Source organism: Chiroxiphia lanceolata, chromosome 1 (assembly GCF_009829145.1).
Source record: "Chiroxiphia lanceolata isolate bChiLan1 chromosome 1, bChiLan1.pri, whole genome shotgun sequence".
Lineage (NCBI taxonomy): Eukaryota > Metazoa > Chordata > Aves > Passeriformes > Pipridae > Chiroxiphia > Chiroxiphia lanceolata.
The window spans coordinates 30,676,914-30,697,419 of NC_045637.1; the positions used below are offsets into that span (position 1 = coordinate 30,676,914).

General features: G+C 37.0%; 1 protein-coding gene across 1 annotated transcript in view; it reads right to left on the reverse strand.

Annotated features, from left to right (window-relative positions):
* Nucleotides 1-20,506, reverse strand: part of PKIA (cAMP-dependent protein kinase inhibitor alpha) — a 44,880-nt gene that overhangs the window by 23,308 nt on the left and 1,066 nt on the right. The window lies entirely within an intron of this gene.

The window sequence follows — 20,506 nt, forward strand, 5'->3', positions numbered from 1 at the left end:
CAGAGGCTGCCCCTGCAGCCACCTCACCGCCAACACCCACCCACCAACAAAATTCATATCTGTCAGAAGTGGCTATAAATGACCATCAGAAGCACTTACTGTGCTTTTCAGTGTCTTCCTTAAACTCCACTAACTGCTGAGACGGCCCTTCTGTCTCTTTCTTTCACTTAAGACTGAGAAATCACAAACATGTGAGGATCTCAGCCTTGGTATCTCACAGCTGATAGGAGGTAGTCTCTTTCCAAGCAAAGGCTATGTGGTAACCATGTTAACTCCACAAGATAGATAAGGCACTATTCTCTACTCACCAGCCTATACCATCACAGACCAAGAGAAACTCAGTGCTTTCAAAGATCATGATCACCGTAGTCATGACTTTCATAGACACCAGAAGCAATGTGTTCTTCCCCAAGACTATAGCCCCTGTTTTACATGAGAGATGACAAGGAATCTTTTCTATGTTATTTTAAGTAACTTTACAGAAGATTAGGTTTGATATTTTTAGGTTTCTGTACCAAGAAAGGTAGAAGAGGCATACATACTGTCTTTTCAACCTTACAGACTACTTCCAAAAAGCATTCATTATAGAAAGAAAATTACGAGTATTTTTCAAGATCACATCATATTATTCAGTTGAACTAATGCCTCTCAGAGAAGCAAAAACTGCCAAGAATGCAAGTACCTTGCAAGAGTTGACATGTTTGTTTGTGGATTTGTTCCAAGCCATCGATTAGCTTAGTATTTACATTTATAAAGTAAATACTACACAAAAACGTTAGGTAAAAAGAAGACGCTTGCCCATATGCCAAGTTTGGGTGAATAATTACAGTATATAGACAGTTGTATTCTCAATTTCAGGTGACCAACATAAGATACTACAAAGGAATACATGCTTCAGAAATTATTACGAACCAATCAACTAGCAAACACAAGCCTCTTAACGCTTCTGAAAATTTGACTTATCGTAACATTGAAAGGTAGGACACCACTCATGAAATTTGAAGAATGCAAACTTCAAGACCAAAATTTGATGAAAAAAAACCCATGTAGATTTCAGCTCAGTCAGAAATCCATCCATACTGTAAAAAAAAAAATATAAGGGAAGAAATTGCTGGGAGGAGAAGACAACCAACATTTTTCCTTTTACTACCAAGCAATTAATGCCCACATTTTCTAACATGACTATTTACAACTGGATTGAAAGCTTCACTAAACATGTGCTTCACAGGCAACCTTTAGGTAAGTTAATTTTAACTTTTAGTGCAATATATTTGAAATTTGCCATCCCAACCACCAAAACTGATCTTTTTTACCCTTCCCGTTAACAAAATTTTCCATTGCTACTACATACCTTATACCTACCGACTCCTCATGATCCAATAAAAACAGCACCAGTATTTTCAAACAAATAGCACTGATATTTGCACAGCAGATAACATTCCATATTTGTTTTCATCAGACTCCAATGAAATCAGAGCCAAACTAAAAATGGAAAGACAAGATGCATCTTCAGTTCAGAAAAGCTTTTCATCAGTGTGAATGAAATAATGTTCAGATAAGACACATCTTAACTATACGGTGCTCAGCCTCCAAGTCTTTCTGTTTTAAATCTTTCTTTCCAAAATGCTCCTCCTTCCCCTAAGCAACTTGATTGTTAATGCTTTGTCAGGAATATCTTTAAAGTATGACTTTCAGAATCAAGCAGTATTTTTTCTCCCTTTTGTATTTTGCCACTTTTCTTGCTCAACCCCCAATGGGGATTATTCAAATATTAAGACTTAAATATTAAAATCAATGACATTTAAAAACATGTCATTAACTATGAAATATTTTAGAACAAGCAGCAGTTACAAGTATTGAGGCCATGTTGCTGAGAATACAGCTGTGCTGGGCAGGACACATCTCCAGGATGAAGGATCACCGCCTCCCTAAGATCTTGCTTTATGGTGAACTTGCCACTGGCTGCCGCAAGAGAGGAGCCCCGAAGAGAAGATACAAGGACTCCCTGAAACAACATCTCACCCTTGGCCATGTTGATCAACATGACAGGTCTACTCTGGCCTCCAATCGGGAGGTCTGGAGACACACCATCTATAACGCTGCAGATGCTTTTGAGAACACACACAGGATCACCCTTGAGGAGAAAAGACAACACAGAAAGAATCGTGTCTTGCAGAATATACCACCTAAGGAGTCTTTCTGCTGTGCCTTTTGCAACCGGACTTGTCTATCTCGTATTGGCCTTTTTAGCCACCAGCGCGCTTGTAACAAATGTGGGTAGAGCCCTTTCCAAATCTTTGTTCGTGAAGCCCAGCCATGAATGAATTAAAGTTTAAACATGCAAAGCACTGAAAAATTAAGAAAAAATAATCAAGAATCTGGAAGGTTAACTGAAATAGAAAACTGTTTCCCCAGAGGTGACCTCTGGATGAAGATTCACGAACCCTGGATAACTCATTCCTGTGTGAAGCACTGCTGAATTTACATGTCTTGACATGCGTCCTCTCCTTTCCACAGAGCTATTTTGCATGTTGTCATTACTAGAATAATACATTTTTAACCAGACAGCAGCGATCTACATGTGACAAGATGTTTTTTGGGAATCAGTACAAATCTTTTAGCCATTTGAGTTGTATGCCAAATGAGGCAAACTTATGCGTAAAGACAAAGGGAATTTGGTTATTTGCCTGAAACTCCACATATATCACATTACATAACATGATGATTATTAGGTTTATTAAGGCTATTTTAAAGTAAATTATCCTTTTGTTTGACCTACCTCAGGATACTATTTAAGGGACTACAAAAGCTAGTGGGTTCAAAAGAAAGTAAAACCAAACTTAATCAAATTCTCCCCACAAAAAATAAATACAGAAGGATTTTTTCATTTTCTTAAAATCATACAACTGGACTACTGAGAATGTGTAAAAGTATATGGATTCTCTAAGTCTGACAACTGAAAGAGGATATTATTTGAAGGCAAGAATAAATCAGGTACTATGCCATCGTCATGACAAAAACAATAGCACAGAAAAAGGTATTCACCATATTCACTTCATATAAGCAGAAAGAAGGGGGGTTGTTTATTTTTAAAAAACAAACAAAACCCCCACACTCCCAGAAAAAACACAAGCACACCTCTTCCACTCACCACACACAAGACCAAACAAATGCCTCTTACCCAATAAGTTTAGTTGAAACATTTTCAGTAAACTTTCCAGTTAAATGACAACTTGAAGAAAAAAAAACCAGAGAGACCACCACACGAAAAAAACCAACCAGATAAGTTAAAGAAAACTAACCACCACATGTAATTTGATTAAATACAGCTTGTCATTACACTGCCAACAAAGGCAAGAGGTTTTAGTCTGATGATTAGGAGCGTAATCAAAGACTCCAATGAGTTCTGTTACCGCATAAAGTTTTTATGAAGCTGCACAGCATTATGTCCTTCAGACGTTTCAACAATAAACAATCAAGTATTTCAGAGCAAAACCATATGACTCAGATTTTTGCTCTGTTCAGCTTCATAGTACGTTCCTTCTTCTGCATTCTTTCTACTAATCTTGGGCACTCTAAAACAACAATAATAGTGCAGAGAAGCTGCAGAGACAAAACCATGCCTGGTGCTAGATAAGGAGAAGGTTCTTAGAAACAAAAGCCTGATGAGGTATATCTAGAAGAATAAGCAGCTTCAAGTCAGCTCACGTGCTTCACCAATTACTCTCAGTATACTAAGACCAAATATCTTTTTCCTTAAAACACACAGAGCCAAAGCCATGCTATGTCATAAGCCTATTTCTATTTGATGTAAAGAAGTCTCAAAAATATTGTGCTGATCATGGTTAAAACCAAATAGATTAGTATAGAATCTAGGAACTGCAATCCTATGATAGTTTTGTTATAAGAAAGTAAGAATTATATATAGGTAAAAACAAAGTATAAACTATAATAGTGCATCATGAATAGACAAAAAACCCCTGTGCTCTATACAAAGCAATTACTTCATGTTACAACACCAGCAACATTACCAGCAAACATATTTTTTTTCTGAGAATCAGAAGTTTTTTCTCTACTCAGAATGAGTATTTTTCACTAACTTTCCTTAACAGGTCTGTGCAGAAAGACTTTGGCAGTTGTTGAAAGTGAATACACTTCAGGAGAGCAGGCTACAAGGTCTCCTAGAATAATGCTGCCAATATTCACAATGAAAAAAAAAAAAAACCAAGCCAAAAAAACCCCGAAACCAAAAAAAACTTCCCCAAAAAGCCCTGAACCTCTACACCTTTTGCTTGATTTCTGTTGTTTCTTGTGTCATCCCCCCAGCACAGTATGAATGATACACCATTATTAATTTAAATTACTTTACTTCCCAGAGTTGCTTTATGTTTCACAGATTTCAGCATGTGATGAAGCTATTCTTGAGTATCTTCTATGTGGGTGGGTTTTATACAAGGATAAATTTAGTTTGCAATGCCTGTTGTCACATATCTGTGTCTTTCTGCACCAGAGTAAGGTACATTAAACAACAGCAAACTCATTAATACCTAAATATGGAATTGCTTATTTGGTTTGCATCTCATTGTCTTAGTGAGATTTTTACTTCATGTGGCAGCATATGGAAAACAGAAGTAAACTCTTCACAAAAAAGACTGTGGTCAAGTCTTACAGGTTCAGGAGAAAAGCAGCTTGCCATTGCTCTATTCCACATGCAGAAGTTTGAGACCCATATCACCCTGGCACTTGAGCATTGCTCTGCTGCATTTGGATGCTCTCTGGGGCAGGTGTAACTGAAGCTGTCTCTTGCATGATCTTAGGTCAGCTTATTCCTGTGAAATAAGCACTGTGTGACAGAAAAGACTGTCTTACACACAATACCGAGAGCTAAGAGGACTTCCAGAACTGCTCATATGTTTTACTCCAGAGTCAATTAAAACCAACACACTTAATCTAAGGAGCATGATCCAGAAGTGGAGGTTTCCTGGTCTTCGGCACACAGATCACAAAAGTCAGGCATCCTCTTGTCCACAAAAAGGCATGGGACCAGAAGGAAAACAAGGAAAAGAGTTGTGCTTGTACATGATAAACCAGTTTCAACATTCCTTTTATACTGGTGGTTCTGTCCTCTGCTTGGACATGGGTTTGGGTTTCTTGAGACTGAGGACAGTCTGGATTCCAGGCCTAGTCCTTTCTTGACATGAGGCTATTATGTGGAAAATGAGCAGTGAGATTCACTTCTTTCCTATCTCCACGTAGAAGGTTTTTGAGTTACACTCAGAGTCAGGATTGAAAGATCTGTATGGGTACATCTAGTAGATCACCAGGTCTATTTGAATCCCAGAAAAACTTTGCCTGGAAGGGATATCTGGAGGCTACCAAGTCCAACAACCACTTGCTAAATGCTAGGCTAACCTCAAACTACTGCCTGGTTGCTCAGGAACTTCAGATGAATTTTTAGTATCTCCAGGGCTGGAGGTTCCTCAGGCATTTTGTTGACCTGTACCAATGCTAAACCATTTTTTAAGTGAAATATTTTCCTTTCATGTAGTTGGAATTTGCAACTTGTGACCACTGCCACTTATGCTTTTGTTGCAGACCTCCAAGACAAGTCTACATCATCTCCATAATCCCTCCTCAGGTAGTGCTGTTAAATCAAATCTCCTTGTAGTGTCTTCTCCATACTGAACAAACCCCGTTCCCATGGTCCCTGCTTGTACACATCACGTGCTCCAGCCTCCAGTGCTTTTTGCAGCTTCCACTAAACTTGAGTTGGCATGTCAATATATCCCTTTTGTAGCAGTGGTCCAAATGACTGTGATGGCACACTGCTGACTCATTCCTAGCAAGTTTAGGATCAGAAAGTTCTAGTTATCAGATCTTAAAACAGCCTTAGGTGAGACAGACAATTAGCAAATACAAAGAGTCTGGCTAGCAGTTCTGGATGCTTATAATTTTTAAGTAAAATAGGAAAGATTAGAGTTTTGAATTCAGTCTCCTAAAAGGTACATGTATTTCCCAGATATTTTCTTGTCTCAAGAACCCAGTCTCACTGGAAGCACTGTAAAATTGAAGGTTACTGGTTGTCAGAAACATTGTTTAATCCACAATTAGCAAGTTTAAAAAGTTGTTTCTATCAGCATGTCACAGGTGAAATACAGTCCTCGAGTGATGCACACAACTGAGTCTTGGCAAGACAATTTCCTGATGTTAGGATGGCCTACTCTAAACTTGCTTGTTCCTGATATACAGTACAAGTAACCAAATATTTTCCTTTTAGTCACACGTCTGCATAGAGTTTGTAAAATAAGATTTTAGCTTTCTACTTACTGGAGGCCAGACTTAGACTAAAGTGGATACTCCTCTGTATCCTGGTACAATGTAAAACACTAACATTAGAGGCCAAAGCCATTAATATACAAGGGATTAAGCTATAACAGCAGTCCACAAAGAGTGAGACTTCTAACTCTTCACAAGCAATCTGTCTTTTCAGCTTCTGGTCTCAGGCAAAGACTACCTGCCTACCTGCTTAGAGGTGTGAGACTTCAGCAGACTGCCTGTGTGAACCAGCACTGAAAGACCAGCACTGTGAGAACAAGACAGCATGTTTTAAATTACAGTCTGTGTAATTAGGCACAGTAAAGGCCACCTACTCTTCTGGAGAAAGACCTGTTAATTACTTTGCTGCCTGCCTTCTGCTGCCATTTCTTGTCCTGAAGGACCAGCTGCCCTTTTCCTCTTACTCTTCCTTCTACTCAGAGTCTATTTCCCCCTTGGAAAAGGGGACCAATATCTTTCTGCCCCTCCCCTCCCCATATACCAATATTCAATTAGGAACATACCTCTTGATATTTTTAAGCCCCAAACAGTGCTATAGATTGAGTAACCATAAAGATTTGATTAATTAAGGTTGCAGAAAGTAGAAGTATAATCTGATACAAAATTAATGTAAAGTGTTCTCAGGATACCAGTTTTAATTAACTTTACTGGAGAATTTTCACTGGCTGAATTCTCATCAGATTCTAGCTATACAGTCAAAAATATTTAATTTCTCAAGAGAAGATGAGGATTTGCATACTTAACTCCTAAACTCGCAAGAACACACATTCTCTGGCCTTGAGCTTGACGATAGCTGAAAGGCTGCTAAGTATTTTGCTTCTAACACATATACATATTCTATCTAATAAAGTCTTACATATATATCTTACCTGCAAGTTGGGTAGCATGCTACATAAGGCAGAACAATCTCCACTATAACCAGCCCACAAGAAAGCCTTCAGAACACAGAGGTCAAGCAGGCATTGAAATAAGATTTTATTTTTAAAAAAAATGTTGATGTTGTAAAATAAAAAAGTAGTAAGAAATTTTATCTGTTAGCAGCATCTGGAAAAAATACTTAATAATGCATTTTTGTAGAGAAGTTTCCTCATATACTGCAATTATGAACTTTTAAAGCCTTTGTTTTTAAACTATGAATTTGTAAAAGAAGCTAGGAAAGAAAGAAGTAGTTGTATAGTTAGAAACAATCACTCAGACATATGATCTGAGCCCAGAGTTGACCTTCATATTTGTCCTTTGAGAGAAAACAAAAAGAAAGGGGAGGGGTACAGGCACAGAGTGATCTGGTACTGCTAGAGAGTGAAGACAAAGGATTCTGCAAAGGCAACTCTCATACGGTGCTCTGGCTAGAAAACTGAAAAACAAGTAGTTTTTAAACTAGGAAGGTTTGGGTGCAGGCTTCTTTTTTTTTAATTGCTTTTTGGTGTGTTTTTTTTAAAGCTACTTCTCTGAGATTCCTCAAAAGACTTTACTTATCTTACTCATTATAATTAGTGAGCCTTTTTTTTTTGTATTTCTTCATCTTGTGTTTCTCATGTAATTTTCAATAATTAATCTGAAAGACCCAGTCAGCATCCTCTGACTGCAACTGATACAAGAGGTTCTCTTCACGCTACTAGATAACATGGACATAGCACAGCTGGCAGTCCTCTGCTTTCACAGCAGTCAAGTCTTCATTGTATCTATTACAAGAGGAGTAGGAAAGATAATGGGACATTAAGCTGCCCTCTTGATTTTTAGGCAACATGCTGACGTCTGGGAGAATCTTACTCTGTTGTAGATGGAACAAGGAGCTCTAATGGAGAACAGCCTGTACCAAAGTTTAAAATGCAAAAAGACAAATAAAACAAAGTTCGTATTGTTCCGTACAAACAAAGTAGAAAGAAGCAAACACACAAAGTAATGATGAGGAACTAATGGAGTGTAAAACATTTAAAGGAGGCAAACAAAGTGATGAGTCATATGGAAAGAAACAGAAATGCCCAGTTTCAGTGTCTCAACAGTTTGATAGCTTTCCAGCAATAAAGTGATCATTTTTGTGGATTTAATACATAAATTTGCAATGAACAGGATCGTAGATGCATTACATGTAAACAGTCAAAAAAGCACTAGTCATGCAGGTCTTTTAGATGGTCTGGGAAAACTCAATCTGCTTTGTGCTGCCTTTGAATTCATCTAACAAACATGCTTAGTGAGCCTTATGAAGGTATTTTAAGGTACTGTCGACAAATTTGCTATATTTAAACATTCCGACTACCAACACTTTTGAACAAGTAAACTTAGTTTGCATGTCCTTGGTTTCAGAGTTTTATTTTAAGAGAAGGTAAGTTATCAACAGGAAAATAATTTTTTCCATTGGTAAAAAATGGAAGTTGTATGAAATTACGTAGCTCTCCAGATATCCATGGCTCTTTAGATCACTTCGTAATTCTGTTTTTACTTTCTGCTGCAGGAAAAACTTCCCTCTTGCTTTTATTTCTTGGTATAGAGGGAGGCCAGGGAGGAGACTGAAAGGTAAGGGAACACACTTCGCCATATTGCAAACCAGTGCAGAGATAGACAGGGAAAAGCAGATATTCTCCTTCAAATAGATACTTGTTGGTATTTTCTGAAGAGATAAGACTCTTAACTATTCCATCTTTTAGGAATCCTTTCACAGTGAGCACTGAAGCAGCTGTTTACAGTCTGGGCCAGTACTGATCTAAACGCCACCACGAACTTTTTGGGAAGTTATTCATCACACATATATGACAAAAAAGCTGCAGAGTGTAAGACATAGGTATGCTGAACGATGCTGAAACTGTGTACATGGAATATGTGTTTGCCTGGCATATGTGAAATAGCATTACAGTTTTCACCGAGTAAGATACACTATTAAGCCTATTACTTTCAGTCAAACTTGTAACCTTCAAAATATGTCAAGGTCTCCTTGACAGGATCTTTTCTGCATTATCAGTGACTTGCATTAATTATAATCCTGTGCTTTAAAGCTACACATGCAAAGTTATATAGTTTTTTCTACTGTTTTGCCGGGGATTCATCAGATCAATATACCTTGGTAACTAACTCATTATGTTTTTATTTTTTTATAAAAGATATTATATAAGCTTTCTTCTGACTCTTGCAATTTCCTTGGTATTCCAAAATACTTGAGTGAAGAGTACAGAAGCATTGAAGAAGGAATGGTGAACAGTTTAAATTAAATTTGAGTGACACTGTTGGTTTTTATATGCAAGTTGTACCCAACAATGTGGGACAAATAAATTCCGCTCTTTTTGGTAGCTTATATACACACAATAAGAGAAACAGACTAGAAAATTGGTCACAGATGCCATTTGAAGATAAGAAGGATTCCACAAAAGTTCCACAGAAAAAAATGGACTTCATCAAAGGCTTGTAGAAAAATCTCCCTTGAAGATAAAAACCCTTTCTTGTCTATGTCTTCTCCTAGGAAGCTTGAGGAAGGAGTCAAAAGTATATCAGCTATGAGATGAACTATCTTTTCAAGAAGGCACTTCAAGTAGTAAAGACTATAGATGACAATTTGGTTAACCACTTTCTTTCTGAAATGGCTTATTTGAAGTAACACAATTTCAGCTCCCTCAAAGCACCTGGCAGAAAGTTTACATGTTGAGACAAGCCTCACATGTAAATATGTATTTTTTCTTCAGCTTCAGATAAATGAGAAAGTACCAAGCACATTCTCTTCCAAGCAATTGTGGAAATAAAAATTACTTGCCAAAACAGGTGTTTTCAGCACAAAACTAGAGCTAAACCATATACTGTCTGATAGATCCTGCTGGGGCTGCTCCAGTAAATAAAAGGGGTTGAGGTATTGCTCAGTGCAGACAACAGAGTAGCTTTTGTCACTTTTAAAATGAGAAGAAATTTAAAAAAAAAAATTCTTACCTGTAGAAAAAGCAGCAAAACATGCCAGTCAGTGAGACCAAAAAAGAGATTCTGGTTATGTTAAAGTTGCATATTTCACAAGTACTTGCAGACTTGTCATGATTAAATGTCAGGATGAGACCTAGGCATTCCCATTCTCCGCATCATCATTCCAGTTTCCATGGAAAGAACATGCACATTGTGCACAGTCCAAGTAAGTGTGCTGTGGATTATCCAAGTGCAGATGGTGAGGCACACAGCTTGGCACTTTAGAGCTTATTCCAATCTTGGTTTATTCCTCTTGGGTTCAGAGACAAAAGGATTTCCAGAGGACAACAAAGGATCCTTCAAGAGTAACTGGTTATTGTCAGATACAGTTGTGTGCAGATTTCCTAGGTGAAACCAAGTAAATGATTACAAAAGCCGGAATGTGTTTTCATCAAGTTTTACATGAAGCTCTGGAAGCAACAGTAAATATGGAAAGAGAAATACAAAGAGAAAGTAACCTGTGTTCTGCTTTGGTTAGCTTTCGAGCAATCAAGTACTTGAAGGAATAAAGCTTGAATTAACTTATGAATAGTTAGGCCTTTCACTTAACAGACAAGCCAGCATTCAGCAAGGCCTTGATGCAATCTTCTTTATTTATAGAAGATGGATACATGGATACTGACTTCAATTATTTCTCACTCTCAGATGTCATTCATGCCACCTTAAATAATCAAAAATTCTGGTCAAATATGGCTAAAACCATGCTCAAGGGTAGAAGAAAACAGATTCTTTTCACATACGGCTGATTATGGGCAGGTAAGTAACAGCCACTTCAACCATTTTTCTTTATTCCTAATAGGCCTCTATTCTACTTGATCACTTGTAAACTCAAGACCTCTGATTCAACGCTTTCAGTAGCTGAAAGGATTTGAAAAATCTTCTTTTCTGAGTCCCATTTTACATGTTAACTTCCCACAATTAATGACTCTAGCTGCTTTTAGCTTTCAAAGGCTGCTCCTGCATGGAATAAACCCTTTGCTTCACTATTTAATCCTACTGAATCTTTTCAAGCTTTCCTGAATACTTTCTCATTTAGTGATACATCAAGTTAGATATAAAGAGCCTTCAAGCCCAGTGTAAGATTTTGGCTTTCAGTGAGCTGGCTTATTGGAGAGAAGAACGTGAACCTATGAGAAAGACAAAACAAAAACCTCAACACAGAAGCCTTTGTTCCTTAGTTTTTAAGAAGTCTTTATACCCAAACTATAAGACAGAATCCCCTAGCTAATACCAAAATACACACATATGCAGAAAAGGAAAAGTTCAGACTAGAGATCACGGCTACCTTTACTTCAAGTTACTCAAATTTTACTATTACTGATCTTTGGAAAAGGAATTACTCTCTCACTCATGTTGGTCTTACAGTCGTTAGTTCCACAGAGATGGCACTTTATATGGAGGAGGAGGGAAAAACTCAGCCACTGGACAAACAACTGACATATCAACATTAGTATGAGTATACAATTAAGTTTTTAGTTCTTATATCTGACTTACGCAGAAAGACACACACTAGATCCACCCTCCCATTCTTCTGGTGACATTTAACTCCTATTTAACTTCTTTCCAACCTGTCCACATCTATGTCCTTTCTTACACAAGAATCTCTTAAGAGAGAGGACCCTTGGTGACAAAATAAAAGTCTAGTATTTTGGCCACTGTTATCAGAATGATAATTATTTTATAAATTAGCACTATATAGGGAGAATCAACCAAATTAGAGTGCTAAACTATGACTTATCTTGGATTTCACATCACACACAGAAAAACATATGTAGAAAGAAACTATTGAAAGTATCTACAACTGTTACTATGAAAACCACGTTACTCCAAAATATTTCTGCTTTCCTTGACAAGGCTTTCAAACGCACTCAGAGAATAGAGATAAATTAGAACACTTCACTAAAATTACTGCTCTATGAGCAGAACAGGAGTACTTCAGAAAGGGGGATGGGAAGCTGAAATTTCTTCAAGAGAAGAAATGGCAGATATGATTAAGTAAGTGTTCAAGAAGAGTGTCACAGAAGGAATATCAGCTGAAAGACACATATCACAGGAAAGCTTCCACTGTTTTCAACAGCTTGAACAGAGAAAAGACAGTCAAATTAGCTAAAAATCTGGCCTGCCTCAACAGCAACCACATCAAAGAAGAGTCAGGTAAACTAAGAGGCTTCTAATATGAAAATTTATTTTCTAAACAACATTAAAATCACCTACTGGGAAATGGCATCTAACCCACACCAATTCCCAGACCAAGTTCTGACTTGTTCAGAAGAACAAGTTGACACACATCAACAATGCACAAAAATACTTTGCAACAGCTTAACCGTCGTATATCAAACTGTTCTAGTCCTCAGCAGTATTCACAGACATTGTTTAACTTAAAGCAAAGGTTGCAACTCTGATCTTGCTGATAGCCATTTCATAAAAGAAAAAAAAAACCCAAACCCAAACTCAGAAACTTGTTACCAAAATTCATACAAGAATAGAATTATGAGAGATGATACTGAAGAGCAGCCCTGAGAGGAAAGTGTAATGAATCCCTATTAAACACAAAGACAACTGATCCTCTCAAAAGGAGCTGGACAGGAGAGCTTACTTGACAAAAACATGCTTGGACACCAAAATGAGGTGCTCAGGTGCTGCCTTAGGCTCAAAGAATATACAGTGTTCAGCAATTGACTCAGATTATGTAGTCTGGAAAGCAGAGGAAACTTGGAATGTTTTTGTCACCTTTTTTTCCCTCCCACTGCAGTAGGAAATTAAAGCAACATACCACCACAGGAAGATAGGCAGTCATTTGGATGCTGACCCAAGAACAGTGCTAAAGTTTTCTTCTTTCTAGAATTCTGCCTTGTAGTTTGCTTAAGAAATCATATGCATTTGTTTAAGGTATGCAATCTGTTAGTCTCCAAATAAACGTTCAAGACAGTAGTTAAGAAATACTGTACTACCAGGAGAGACACAACTATAAACTCAAAAATTTTACACTACAAAATTCAGTAAAAGAAAAAAAAAAATGCTTGCAAAACTTGCAAGAGGGGAACCAGTCCCTAGCTTAGCCAGACCAAGAATGCTAGAGGAGGATGGGAGAAATGTTAACAAAGAGAGGACTTGGAGAACCTAATACACTTACACAAAATATATTTGCATAGTGTGTTGTCCCACTGGAAACACTGCTTAAGAAGCAGAGCAGCAGTCTGTAACGGATGAATGGACTTCAAAAATTGCTTCTATGAGGCACAAAAGTGAAAGGAAAGAGAATTTTCTGCTTGGAAGGAAATAGCACGGTTCAGCGTGCTGCAGCAGTCATCAGAAATCAGTACCTTTTTCTGGAGATTTGCATAAATAACTCTGATCTGCAGTCTTATCAGCTATACAACTGTGGGAAAACAATGTTTAAATAACAGCTTTCATCCCTTACTTCCAAATGTTGCCAATGAAAATGGAAGTGCTGAAAAACGTTTTGAGATCTCCCATGATGAAAGGTGCTATATAAATAATATATTTCTCCAGTATCTGAAAAAAAGATAGCAAAAATGTTTCTCCTTGCTCTTTGGTCTCCACAGTAATTGCATAACTGTGCAGAGTGTACAACTGAAAAGTATCTTCCAGTGTGACAATTAGCTAATGCATCATTCCATGCAAAACACCTTCATGCAATTTCTTCCTTAAATGCTAATGAAATCATTCCCCATTATTACCTTATATTAAAAGCCTACTGTCACATGAACGTGGAATGAATACGAAAGTATCAGTGAGGAAGTGATGTTACATGCTTAAATTTCTTATCCAGCATCTGTGTTCCTCCGGGCACAGGGCTCTCATGTTCATCTTCTATAAATACCCATTCAAACTTGATCTGTTCCGGAGACGCTTTGTGCACGTGTTGGGGATGCATGAAGGCTTTGCACCTGTTTTTCACCATGTATCACTGATTTTGATATTGTAAAATTGAAGAGAATATTGCCATTGCCCCAGCCAGGCCCTAGTAGTACCACATTAAGTACAGATACAAAAATTAGACTTTAAAAGGACATGTAGCAGTGCTGGCATTATTTTTGCATAATGTCACTTAGAGTGAATGACCCTGGCATTGTACAATTCTAACTATCATATAATATTACAGCTGCCATCCAACAAATCAACACCTGAACTCTCTGCAGGCAAATAAACACATGGTGACAAAGCCTCTAGCTATTCAGGATAACTTGGGGAACTCCCTGTTCAAGAAAAATATTTTGCTTGGAAAAGGTTTTGGTGTTTATAAACATTAGTACCCTGTATGTAAACAAATATACAATAAAATGGGCTTATTTCACTGACAAAAAGCTGTAGTTCCCTTAGGCTTTAGAGGCATGCTGTAATCCATTTTGATAAGCTATGTCTCTCTCTCAAGTCATACAGCTTCTATATTTATGCAGACTCCATTCACATCTCCTATCACGCTTTGACTCCATGAGACCTTACAAATAACAGTTACTTAAAATGCAGCAGTCTATTTTTAGTTTTGTGTTTTTTTTTTTTAAATAAAGTGTTTCACATCATGCCTGCCTTTTAGAGTCTGAATTATTTTCACACGCTCCAATTCTTATATGCATTATCAAATCCTATTCTCTTTTATTTTCTGCTTGCTATGTCTGAGCTCACAAACATTAGCTCAAGTCAGTAAAGCTGCCATCATCCAACAATTTTAAAACAAGAGTAACACAAAACAAAGGTAGGGTTTATGACAGATTCTCTGTTGCTCTCTAAGGCCACACACTGTATTTTGTTCTTTCTTACATTTAAAACATTCATTTTTGATATCCAGCTATCAACTTTTATGTCTCTTGCTAATAGCATCAGTTCCTTGCAGTCATACAAACATATTATTTTATTGATCCTACAATGAAAATTAACCTAACAGGGGCACAAGAGATCAGTCCAATTGAAAAAGTAATATGCATGGAAAAATATGCATAGTGAAAAAAATGGAAAAGAAATGGGATATAAATAGAAATTATTATGCTACTAAATAGAGTTCTTAAATTCTGACCACTGCACAGCAGAAATAAATTTTCTGGAAGCATACAAAAAAGGGACAAAGAATGAATCAGACATGAAACAGCCTATATATGCAGAAAGAGTGGACAGAGGAAGATGTTCTTGAGGAAGAAGAATGTGACAGAAATATGTGAAAACTTGACTCCTGAGAAACTCCTGAAAAGGAAACAATTGCTTAACATTACTCGCATCATGACAATTAAAAAGGTCCCCTATTAAACCATTAGGTAACAAATTTTAAGCGAAAACAAAGAGGTTTACTTCCTTACACTCCACATGCACTGAATCATATAACTGCCAAAGGATACTGTGGAGCCTGTGAACAGAAATCAGATCAACTAAACACATGCAATGAGGAAACGATGTCTCCTGCAATTAAACATAATAATGCAAACACTGCTTTATGCTCATGGAACTCCTAATCAATGCTGAGCACCAAACACTGGGAGACTGTATCAAAAGATGATTACTCCATCTAATTTATTCATTACTTCTCTAAGCATCCTTTACTGGAATTTTGCCAGCCATCTCATTTTAATAGCAGATTTATATTCTCACAGGCTACATCTATAATATGCCACAGAGTTTTTCTACTGAATAAGAAGAGATTTTTACCCACCCTATACAGTTTGAACAGGCATCTGACAGTCACCGTTCTAGTGTGAACAGCTATAATTTAATTTATTTGCAATACTAAACACAAACAATCAGTGCCATCTGTCATGTACCACAGGAAAAAAAGTAAATTCTTCATATATATTTCATATTAAAAAAAAAAAAAAATCACAAAAAGTCCAAAGCCACTCGTCCTACTAGTTACTAGGAGCTTTTCCTAAATTAAATGAGACACGTCTTTTGTTCCTTTTTTACATTGTATATTTTTTCAGTGTATAATAGTGTTTTCTTGGAATTCACTAGCAACATGCAGATATCAAGAAATTTCTGTGCCTCGAGCAAGCACCATGGGAAGGTTGAAAGCAGCAGACACTGTTTATACTGATTGTGCTTTCAAACTTAAAGTGAACTGTCACTTAACTTTAGTCAAGAATTTTTCTTGGTCTACCTGTGTATTTCAAAGGAGAAATACATTTTTAACTTCCACTTTGACTGGGTTAGACAAAAAAAAAAAAAAAACAAAGAAAAATGTAGAGAGTTGCAGATCAGAAATATTAGACAGAACTCTCAAAATTTTTTGAAATCAAGGTGAGAATTCAAGTGACTGATGAGATTGAACAAAGAAAACCAGGAGTTGGTGGAACATTTATTTACTTAAACTTAGTTTAGTCAGTTTAAAACTGATTTTCCCACTAAAAAAAGAAAAAGATATATATATCTATCTATATATATAGATATATATCTATATATATCTCATATATTAGGAGACACCCTTGGCCAAGGCTCAAGTTCTGTAGTTATTACTTTCCCTTGCTTTGAAGTGCAAAAACTCTGCTATTGAGCCTTGGCCTGATCATCAGCTGAACTCGAGACTTATGAATGTAGAGAATCTGTGTGCTCACGATTTTTGAAGTGCTTCAGGTTGATCAGCTATCCAAATGGCAGCATTTTCACAGAACAACTTGTAAAGGATTCAATGACAGCTCTCCTAATAAGCATCACAGCTTTGACTCTTCCGTGAGGTTTACCTCTCTCCTACCTACTAACAATCAGTAAGTGAAGTCAAGATGCTGAACAGGAACCAATTTAAGGCTGCTGCTGAAGTAATAATATCCTTTACCAATATGATCCACAGTATTTTAAGTGAGGTTTAACATGTACTATAAACAGTATCATGGAAGGGCCATTAATAAGCATCTGTGCTATTCTAAAACAACAGGTGGTGAGATCGTTTCACCAAAGTTATGTGCTCACCATATGTGTAAGTAGAAATTCTGTAGGAGGTAGAAGGCAAATGAGTGAGTAGTTAGCAAATATATATATTATATAATATATAAAATTATATGGATATATTAAGATCTATATGATCTCATTAAAACTGCAGCACATTTTACGGGCTAGCTAACAGCTGCCAAGAGAAGTTCGAAATACCTTTGGATCTTCTGGAATAGTGCTGTAACAAAGATGTGACACAAAAGGCGATAAAAGTAAGAGAAACTAAGATTGGATGTTGGTATTAGACCTATTTGCCTATCACATTTGATGAATTACTGGGACATTAGTGCAGAAAAGGATGCATAACTGTGCAGAGACCAGGCACTTGCTATAAAAGCAGGTCAAATTCCCTATGAATCCTGTAAAGACAAAGAACAGCAATATAGAACATTTTTAAATTCACTTTAATAAAGGTTAGAAAACAACCTAAATTGTGCTAGAGAAAACTACATGCTAGCTAACACAGAAATTTTTCCACTGCAGCTCTTCTTCAGAGTTCATGTTTTATACTTGGTTCAGCCAGGGAAGAAGGGCAGAGATACCTTGGAATCATTTTACAATCACAGAAACATGGCCAGTTCAGAAATGCAGCGTATCTTCAGTATGTCAGGGAAGACAAAACTCTTACTGGTGCTACCATAAGAATTAAATCGAAAAAAACCCCAAATTTTTTGGTCTGGCTGGGACATTTGCACCAACTGTCCTATAAGAGTCCATTTTGTGTTATTCTCTCCTCTGATAAGATTATATTTAAAGACTGGGACATGTACTGGAAACATACAGTTCTAGTACAATCAGATTGTTTTGTTTTATAATATTGTCTTAATAGAGTAATTTTATAAGACTATACAATATGAAGACTTCCTCAAAGCTAAGCTCACAATGTATCATGAAAGCAGTATAAATAAATGGATTCGTGCTTGTGTTCCTGTTACATGCAATCTCCTTCAAGGGAAAGGCTTAAATCAGCCTGCTGTTGCAAGAAGCATATGCAAACTCTGCACTTCTATTTCCATATTTCATAGTAAACCAGGGGCTCGTTACCTGGGTTGTGAAGTGCTGACTTACTTGACTACATCAAATTCAAGATAAAAAGATAATCAATGCCCATCTTGTTCCCACCACTAATATATTTTAAATTAATAAAACTCTTATCTTAGAGTTTTTCAAGCTCTCCTTAATGATTGCTACCTTTGCAGTTGACTCGGCACTCACATAAAGATGTTCTATTGACAATAATTAGTTCAACATGAAATCCATTTGCATAGTAGAAGACAAAGTTTCAGTTTATGCCCGGCATTTATTTTTCAGATGGAAATTTCTTCTCTCCTAGAAATGCTAGCTCTGCACAAGAAGTAAATTTGGAAAGTGTCAATGCATTGGTTTTTCAAAAGAATAAACGGTATCACTGCTGCTGAAATAGTGTTGATTGTTTGTACATGCTAAAGTACACAGTTCTAAGTTCATATCTGAATATTTGTCCCCTTACACCCTGCTCAAGCTTTTCTTCAAGGAATTCTTAAACTTGAAAAAATAATCCAACTAAAAGCCTAGTAACTGAATTGTTCCATTTCAGCCCGTGGACAGGACAAGTGAAATCAAACCTCTTCAAGTGCATTCAAGGTCACTGGGTTTTCCAGTTTGTTCTCCTAAGGAAACAAGCTTTATGCAAACATATCCATATGGCCCCCACTCATAAAACTGGGCAAATGAACCTCCTGTTTCAAAGGCTGACTTGCGGCCTAGAAATCTCAAAGATAATTAAGCTCTTCCAAATTTGAAGAACTAACCCAGATGAAGTGTTCCAAAACAGCAGAACCTCTGAGGAAAAGGCAGCTAAATCTCAGCTGCTATCCAGTCTGTCTAGCACCGACCAGCTGGCTAACTAGGCTGTTCTTCCAGTCAACAGGGCTGTTGCCCCAGATCAACCACAATAAAGATGCTTTTCTCTGCTTAGCAAAGGTTTGAAAGTTACAGTAACAGAAGGTGGAAGAAGAGTTCTAGGAGAGAAATCTGTAGGAAGTGGATTTACACTAGTTACACCACTTAACTAAATTCACTTTGATAATTAAGTACACATTTTTCCTATGGACACGTGCACATTACATCATTTGCCTTTGAAGAACACAAGATAAAAACAAAACTAATTCAAATTTGCAGTATGGCTCTTCACCAATTAATCCTTGACACCATGTTGTTTTTAAAAAATGTTACCAGTCTTCTGAAATATTATTTAGGTTTGCCAAAAAGCACAAAGAGCTAAATTTACTGGGATAATAGTGTCAACGTTAGTGAGTACTCATACTACCCTGTGTTTGCAACAATTGATCGGGTGGCCATTCAGTGAAGAAATTGGCTTATATCAAATGGGTGGACTAATATGTGAAGCATCTGAACCCAGCTAAATGGTTTCTTTTTTCAACAACACACAATTAGAGAAGAAATCAGCCAATGACTACAACATTTCAACCACTAAGACAGTCAGCCATGCTCTATTTTAGAAAGGAAAAAACAGTAGAAATGTCCTAACCAACACTTTCAAGTGTTTTACAGGAACAAAATAAATGCTGGTAGATGAAAGATACAGGTTTGACAAAATGAGATTCTTTTTCTACCCTGAAATACATACGTTGGATATGCCATGATGCACTTAGACCAACAAGCCTATATGGGGTCATAGTTAATGACTGTTCTTCAGGGCCAAGACTTGCTTGTTGGACTGATTTCGGACACTGTAATTCATCACTCACTCTTTGTTTCAGCCTTGTGAAGCCTCAATTGTCTTTTATACACATTTTCTGTCTCTGTAGCCATCATTCGTCTTCTGCACACCCAGCAACAATATTGAGGCAAATGCATGTATTTAAACATCTTCCCAGAAATAATGACAAGAAACCAAGCAGCTCCATTACCTCCCTTAGTACTACTTCTGTCATTAGCACCATGATCAGAGCCTTCAACCAAGAATCCCACAACTGTCTGAGCTTCTCTGTGAACATGTAGGGTTCCTTTAAGATGAACATACAGGTAAATTGACATCGAATAAAATAACCTTCAGCTTCCAGTACCCTGCTTCCTTTTTCATTAAGAATAGATTAATACTTTACTTCCCAGAGACATTCACTGTTTTCATTTCCAAACCACATAGATCTATTAACCATTACAACCGCAGATAGTGCTTATTCTAATGATCTCCCTCTGCACACCAACCCTAGCCTCCTGTACTGCCATATCTGCTTTAGGGCAAGCTTTTCTTCTTAAAGAACAAATTAAAAAAAAAAATAGGCCGGGCAGATTTTTT